Genomic DNA, 8,734 nt, shown 5'->3' with positions numbered 1-8,734 from the left:
GGGAAAGGGAAAGGAGAAAGGGAAAGGGAAAGGGAAAGGAGAAAGGGAAAGGGAAAGGGAAAGGGAAAGGGAAAGGGAAAGGGAAAGGGAAAGGGAGAAAAAGAACCCCAGGTCCAAGCCTAGGAGGTTATTTGCATAGCACTATGTATTTTTTAGCATCTGTACTTTTCCAATTTAAAATCTACAAGTGGAAATTTTCTCAAATACATGGATTTTGGAAACTCTACCGTGTAATTGTTCTGAATAATTATTGGCCTGAAGACTAGTTGCAATTACTGTGATGTGACTGTCATGTGTTCAAAAAGAGAAGTTTGAGTTGTTTTGATTATGTGAGGTGGGAGAAATAGGTCACACAGTGCACTTCCATTCTAACTGGCTGGGGTCTACACTTCAATCCAGGTTCCTGTTTTGGAAGTAGTGTTCTGCACATGGTTCATTACTACTAGCCTGTACTTCAGCTTTTCTATTTTAAAATATCTGATAGTGAAATCATTTTCTTGAACAGAAGAGGATATAAGCAGTCCTTTTTTTCTAAACATTTGCCTGATTACTTTTGCAAATTCTTTTTGCAGTGATTTCCCAGACTGTTTAACATCCAGATAAAGCTCCTTGAACTTCTGGATGGGAACGCAGTGTGAGGAGTTAATAAGGGAGTGAATGCAGATGTAGAAACAGATTTGAAACAATGCAAATTAGATGGAAGCCAGTTTATCCAGATCCTCTTCCTGTCCAGCAGGTATCACACAGAATTTGGTGTTCTGGTTTTCTACCCCTCAGCCCCAACTCCATGTCGTGCTGTGCAGACTTTAGGTATTCTGCTTGGCTGAGACTGTATGAATAAAACCTGTGGTTCCTCAAGTTTCTGTTTGGGACCAGCCAGATACCTCTGGGGGTGTTTATGTCCCTGCTAAAGAGTAAACATGGTCAGAATCTCCTCACATTTAGTCAAGACCCGGTGTAGGGACCCTGCTTCAGAAGCACCTGCTTGAGCAGAAGCCATCTAGCAGGCTGAAAGAGGAGAGCTGGGTTTGCAACGTTCAGGCCCTAAGTGACTCTGTTGAACAGGCTGCTTGCCTGCTCTGGTGTCATTTACACCACATTCCCCTTTGTCTGGTGCACTCCCCCATCCCCTGTAGCTTGTTCTTCCTCAAAGAAGGCGCTGGGAAAGAGAAAGTTCCAAGAGAGTGAAGATCAAATGTACACAATAAATCTATATGGGAGCTATATGAAGATGTATAGTGCAGCTTTAGCTCTCCTGTAACCTTTTCAGCTCAGAGAGGCATATTAGCTTGGGTTCCGTATGGCTTTTACCTGTGTTCACACAATTTCTTACCAGCCTATAATGGAGCAACACAAGTTCCTGTATACTTGGAGACAGAGGAAATTCAATCCACTTGTAGATTTATGATGCTAAAATAATCGCAGCATGTGATCAGATTCTTGTGTCCAAATATTTTTTTTAAGATCCAAGTTTGAAAGGAATAGAAATAATCTTTAATTAATCACTGAATCTTCATCTATCAGAAGTTGGAAAAGGCTTTAATCAAGGAAATAGTCCCACTAGTGCTGCTGGTGAGATGGCTTCTATGAATAAGAACTATAGAAAGGAATTGCAAAATTAGGCTATAAAAGTAGCATTCTGCACATGAATAATTTTCTTTAATCCAAGAAATACAAGTCCTAAGAGAGCACTAGTATAATTTTTCCCAGAAGTTGTGTGCCTATGTTTGTCTGAGGCTAATCTCTTTGCTGTAACAAGGTTGACTTTGCATTGACTAGCAAATGTAAAATCCCTGCCTACTCCAACACACTGGAAAATACAGTTACTAATCATCCTGAAACAAGCTTGGACTGGCTGGGACAACACACATAAACCCTTATTTTAAAAGCAAATGTCTCCTGAATTTGCAATATCCCTTATTTTCTACTTTTCACTGAAGGTGCCAAGGGCTCTTTCCTGGGCTGTTTTACCTCCTGATTGAGGAAAACGTAGAGATACAAGTAAAAGTATTTACATAAGTTTTTTGTCAGAACTAGTTCTCATCCATAAAAAGTCTTTTGGAGAGGTTGCTTAATCTCTAATTTATTAAGTCATCAGATTTTTACATTAAAGACATTTATGCTGGCTAAGGAAAATGGTGAGTTTAGGAATTCAGAGTACTTTTTCCATGCATGTGCCTGCTGGTGGGCAGAATTATTCCTCTCAAATTTTGAGACAGCAACAAAATTGTGTTTAAATAATTTTTAGTTCTGGTTCACTTAATGCATGTCAGTCTGGTTAGCCATATTAATCAAATGCAGATTTAGATGATTTAACAAGCTATTGAGAGTGAGTAAATGTTATTTTTAATTATGGCTTAAAATAAATAAAGTTATATTATTGTGACCAAAGACTTAGTCCATGTATAGTATACAGAAAAGTACCTTCATTTCTGCAGAATAATACTGGTGGTGCCCACTACTTTCCCTAATAACATTTGTTATTAACCACAGGTTATTAAACACAAAATGCATTATGTCACAAAGACATCTATGAGGTAGCCGTAAGTAATGACTGTACACTCAGAGCTGTGAATTTAATTCATTTGCCAATTTACTTGATTTGCTGAGCTTTTAAAATTGAAAATTCTCTATTCTAAAATTATATCCTATGTTTTGCCTCACAGCAATCCAAATTTATTGAGAGGTCGACAAGTCATTATATTCATATGAATCTTTTCTTGGAATGACCTGTAAAATGTACACAAAATAGCAACCCATACATGATTTTGAAGCTTTGGAGCTGTGTACTATATTTTTATAACACATCAGTACTCTAAAGGACAGTGAGAAACTCTGTACTCCACATCAGTCACAAGTATGATAATGCATTGGAGCTGAAAGATGATTATAATCTCTTCTAAGTCTCTAAGAAGGAAGAACTATGTGCCTGGGGGAAGATTACTAGAAGTTTGAGCATCCTAACAACTGGATTCTCCAGGAGCAGGAAAGATCCCTGGGTTAACTTAAATGATGAAGGAACTCTATAGATAATGACAGATTCTTTGGGTTATCCTTGGGCTCTAGCACTGCTAGGAATCCTACTAATAAGCTTCATGGTATCACCTTATTGCTGTTCTGCACTTCCCATTACTGCCATTCTCTACTCATGAGAGGAGCAATGAGGCGGAAATACCGGCAAGACAAGTATGGTAAAGAGAAAGATTTCTGTTGCAGAAGCTATCATTTGTGGAGGGCGAAGTGCTCCACCTTCTAAGCAGAGAAGTGAATACACAAGGTAAATAGTCCCTGTCTCACCAGTCCTCTGCACTAACTGGAAGATTGCTAAATTTGCAGCAAAATGGGAAAGGAAGACATGCACTTAGTGGAATGTCAGACTGTTGAGAATAGTCTTAATCAAGGCACCAAGGAGCATGAAGAAAAGAAATGGCTTTAATTATCTGTCTCTGCTAGGATCCAGTGTAATAAACAAGAGAAATGAGAACTGCTCATTTTATGGGCTTAATTTGACTTAGTTGGTATTAATGGAATCTGAAGAGATGTTCATGACTTGACCATTAATATCATAGTTATAGAACTTAACACAGAAAGGGGCCTGCTGAGTAAATGGAGAAAGTGGGTGGCACTCCATCAAAATGAAGTTATTTTTTTCTAGCTCAGTAGTAACTTGGAAATAAATTATACTGAGTCTTTATGGATTAATGTCCTAATGAAGAAAGCCCAATATCTATTGCTGATAACTCAACTAACCTAGTAAGCAGGACAATCATCTCCCTAGGCACATATACATGCTATGAAAGGAAAAAGAACAACTCTGACATTGTGAGCACTGAGGCATTCTGGAATTTTCATAATGTTTTAGAGGAAAATTTCATATCTCAGAAATTACCAAATCCAATATAAGAAGTTCTCTGCAAGATCTTCACTCAACAAATAAAATGTGTTGGTATCATTACTAATAATACTGTACTTGTATGTATCATTTTAGGCATACATTAAGTAAATCTTCCTTTGCTGCTATGATTCAGTGCGAGCAAATCCAATAGAAAGATCTAATTGAATTCAGTGAGCTTTAATTGTTGTGCATATATTTATACTCTCAATTTCTGGCTAATGTATTATTACTCATCCTATTTAGTTCGCTCTGGCAGTTTTCCTTATTCATACGAGTAATTCCATATGGGTCCTTTATGCCAAGGAGCTTTAAGAGTTACTAATAGCTGGACAAGGGACACTGGTTACTGAATTCCTGGCTCTGTTTTCAACATTGGACTGACTAGTATGTTTATATGATGCAAAAGTCAACCACAGGATGCTTAATTCATACTTACAGCACTGCATGTTCCTATTATTTTGTGTAATAATATATAATTTACTTTACAAAGACTTTTCTCATTCTATTTTATCAGTGGTTCACAGACAAATTTAGAAAGAAATTGAATATCAGAACTTGTAATTTTTCTAAGCCTCTGCTTAGAATCTTTTCCCTATCCATGATAATTACAAATTACATTCATCACACTGAAGACTGTTTACTTGCTTCTTCTGTTTATCTTTGCCTATCTGTAATACCACAGTAGGAATGGCACATAAAATGGCAAGAAAATGACCTGTGGGTTATAGTCAAACAAATGGATAGTTTGTACACAGATAAAAAAGACAACCCCCAAAAGTTTGCAATATAAATCCATTTGTTTTTCTATCTTTCAATTTTTCATTGTTCATTTTGAACTAAAGAGCCAAACTGCTACCAGAAATGCTTTTGCTTTCATTTCTCCATCAAAAAGCAATGTGATATTTAATACCTTTCCTTGCTGTTTCTTGTCCAAGATCTGAACAGATTTTTTATTTCCCCCTAAGAGATACTAGATTTCAGTGTCCTAAAATATTACCTCAGCTTAGTCTGATTGATTTTTTTAGAATATAAGTTTCTTGTTCTTTCTGTTGCACTCGTCATTACTACGTGCTATTTCTGTTCATTAAAAAAAAGAGAAAACAGTGCGTTAGCAATGGGAAATGCATTTAATATGAAGGAATAAATAAAACAGTCTGTGAAAGGTAGAGGTGAACAAGTCTAATAAGTGGCTCAGTTTTAAGACTTTAGTCCTGGCACAGCACTGTGATGTCACCCCAGAAAAATACCTTAAATGTAATGACAACAGATTTAAGCTTCAGTGGGACTGGCTTTCAGATTTTGTTCAACCAAATCACTAGTTTAGGAGACCAAGAGTGAACTGTAAATAGCATTTAAGTTCCCAGAATGTAATTCAGGTCCAGGAGAGAGGTTAAAACAAGCTGGCCCTAATCCATCTGTGTCAACATGCAGTTAAGCTTTGGTATTTACATGATTTCAAAAGGCAACTAGACAAATTCGTGTCAGAAAAATCGACTGAGAATTATTGTATGTAAGACAATTGGTTCAAAAAGTCAATGAGGCACAAATGGTTGAATGGTGGATGAATATTCTTGAGTAGCAACACCCAGTCGGAGCACTCTCATTTTCCTATGCATCAGATTAAATGAGATAGCACTTACACATACCTCTTCTGGTGGAAGGTCTCCAGCAAATGTAGCTCACTGGAATCGTACATGTCCAGTAGTGTTGCTGCTCACCTGAGACCATTAAGTCGCTATTTTCCACTTAGCCGCATTTAAGAATTATTAACAAAGTATTCTGAATTCTCTGTTTGCTCAGAGAGCACATAACACTTCTGGATGGGCTTGAGTTTACTACCTGTAGTCACCTTCCCTGAAGAAACTAGTTGATGCCTACCTCTTGTACAATGGCCTAAAGATTATAGTACATCCAAGACTGTGACACCTGGATTTTGGTGGAGCCTCACCAGGTTGGCCAACAGTTTCTACTCCCATCAAAAAGCATACTAGTTTAGAGCAGGAGGCCCCTGTTGTGTCAAGTATTCAAAGGCCAAGGCATTTTCTCCCTTTGAGTGGAATGCTGCGATCCCAGGAGTGCAGGCTCAGGGAGGTGGGGAGACCTGTCAGGAGTGTGGCTTTCTTGCAGGGCAGGCAGAGTACCTAGGCAAAATTCAGGGGTGCCAATTTGATCCCAGCCCATTGGGGACATGCACTTCATTGACAAGTAAGAGAGTGGGTGTAGCAAGAGTTCTAGACAACTTCTCGTATCTCTAAGGACTTGAGAATGTATGGGGAGTCTCTTAATATCTTCTGTATTCTTCTCTACCTTTGGCTCAATGAAAAGCACAAATGGAAGCCAAATCCTTCTTTGCTGAATACTTAATGTATGAAGATAATAATTTCCTCTTTAGAGCATATGTTTTGAAAGGCTTTTTATGTTGCTGCTTTGAGGAAGTAAAGGATGATCTGTGTTTCCCCAGAACCATTTAAGTGGATGCAACTGGAGGAAAGGGGAGAGGAGGCAGAGAGAGGACAGCTAGTAATGACATGGCAATCGACATGTCCCTGAGGAAGGCGAATAAGAGTTAACCACAGCAAATGGAAGATTAAACTCTGAACAATGTTTGCTTAAACATGGAGTAATTTCTAGCTACTAGAGCTTGATTTTCAAGAAAATAGTTTGTTGCCAAATTAGAAGTTTGTATCAAATGGCCTTAATGTGATCACAGTTTAGTTGTTACTAGAGGTATTTTGAGATATTAATGTTTGTAATAATTACTAAGCTTATTTTTATGGCTAATCACAACTGCTTTGAACTGTGAGTAATAGCTTTCATATATTTTATTTCTGCTATGAACAACTATTTCAACCACAATTTTCAAAAAGCTTTGCTGCATTCATTAACTGTGGAGGTTCTAGGGCAAAATGCTACAAACCTAGACAGGTCTAAGGCTTCTCTTGGTTGAACTTCAAAAAGCTCAAAAAGCCTTTTAAACAAGAGACCTGCCTCAACATCATTCTATTCCTGACAGTTTGTGCTGAGATTCAATATTGTTTTGAATAGATGTTAGTTTACGCTGTTTTATTTCTGTCTTTATATCCTGACATTCATATATGTGTACAATCATCCACATGTGTATGGTTGAGACAAATATGGGTACATGGAATTCTGCCTTTATAAAATGTACCTGGTTTTCATATACATCAAAAAGTGTTTCTTTACCTACTCTTTAATTTTCTAGGCCATGCACACATATGTCTTTTGTGTTTCATACATAAATTAAATTTATTATTGTCAATACAGATGCAGAGAAAGAAAGAAATCAATGTTGTCATCCTGTGATGTCATTGCTATTTTATACCAGAATTAGCTGAAAATGGCTGTGTTACTCACAAGTGGGCGATCCGTCACAGATGATGGTTTGAAGTGAAGAATGCATATAATCTCAGAGTAGCTCCAAGAAATTAAACAAATCCTAATTGAGGGATAGTTTAGAGAGTTTTCAAACAATTACAAGTGTAGCTTTTGCATTCTTCCTATAAACAAGCCAGAAGCAATTTTCACAATTATCTGTGCACTTCAAGGTTCAGATAATCTCCTGGTTCCTCCTAATTAGTCTGTGATGGATGGCAGAAAAAATTATGATGGGTGAGTTTTATCTAGTAGAGAACTGAGGCCTGGTGCAAAGCTTGTTCAAGCCAAGACAGGTCTTTTGTGGAACTATATGGGCCCAGTCTCACAAACAGTAAGGACAGTGTGTCAGAGATCTCTGCCGTCAGGTGACACCAGCATTTAGATTTTTTCATTGAGATTCCTCATGTAGGTTCTGTTGTCTTAATATGTATTTCATATCTTTTTTCTTCAGGACAGTATTTTAAGATATCTATTCTGTATAAGCCCTGAATACATATAATAATAAAAGCATGTAAAATACATTTTCATAAATATAACAACAATAAAGAAGGAAGAGATCAATTAATCTTGCAAGCAGACTTTGGTGTCACAATGATAAACATATTATCAACTTTCCAAAACCATACTTTGGCATACAGAAAAAAAATTACTAAATGGTTCCATACAACAATGCTTTTCATCTTATGCAGCTTCCAGTCAGGCTGTAACAGTACCAGCAGCTAACCTGCCACTTGGCAGTTGTGGAAGAGTTAATAATTTGGATATTCTTGTGAACTGCCAGCCAGAAACAGCAGTTTTGCTATTTAAGAATGTTTGGTGCAATATATTTCTTGATATGATTGTAAAAAGGAGCACATGGAAACAAGGTCTGCAGACAGTCTGCAATTCTCAGGAGGAGCATTGGAAAGACAGGTCAGAATCCCTTACAAGCAATACTTCCAAGTCATTGCAATGTTATCTTGAAGGTAAAATAAGGTAAGTGTTGCTGAAGGTTAATTGGATTGAAAAAATAATTTATTTTTGTCATGTTCCTAATAGAATATTGAGTTTAATTTATGGTTTTAGCATAAATAATTTAGATTATGTCAAGAGAGAAGATAGAATTTCAGGAATTTTATTTTTTTCATAAAATGTTTGTCTTAGCTGCAGGTCTGCACTTGGATCCCATTTAATGCTTTATTTGGTTTAATATTACATTAAAAAATACAGGCTAGCTGAAACACAGCCTCACTCACATCTGGCAAATAACTAAGCCAAATAATGAACCTGCAAGCGTTTTTTGTTGGAGCTTCTCTTTCAAGTATGGGAAAGGCGATGGACTTGTTTGATGAAAAAAATCCCACATATTTGCAAACAGAGAAATTACAATACAAATAGATTTTAATGAAGAAATTTCCTTTAAACGATGACTAGTTCTCATAATTATTTGCTGAATTAAAAACT

Source organism: Apaloderma vittatum, unplaced genomic scaffold (assembly GCF_000703405.1).
Source record: "Apaloderma vittatum isolate BGI_N311 unplaced genomic scaffold, ASM70340v1 scaffold13224, whole genome shotgun sequence".
NCBI classification, from domain to species: Eukaryota; Metazoa; Chordata; class Aves; order Trogoniformes; family Trogonidae; genus Apaloderma; species Apaloderma vittatum.
This window is presented reverse-complemented; position numbering follows the sequence as displayed.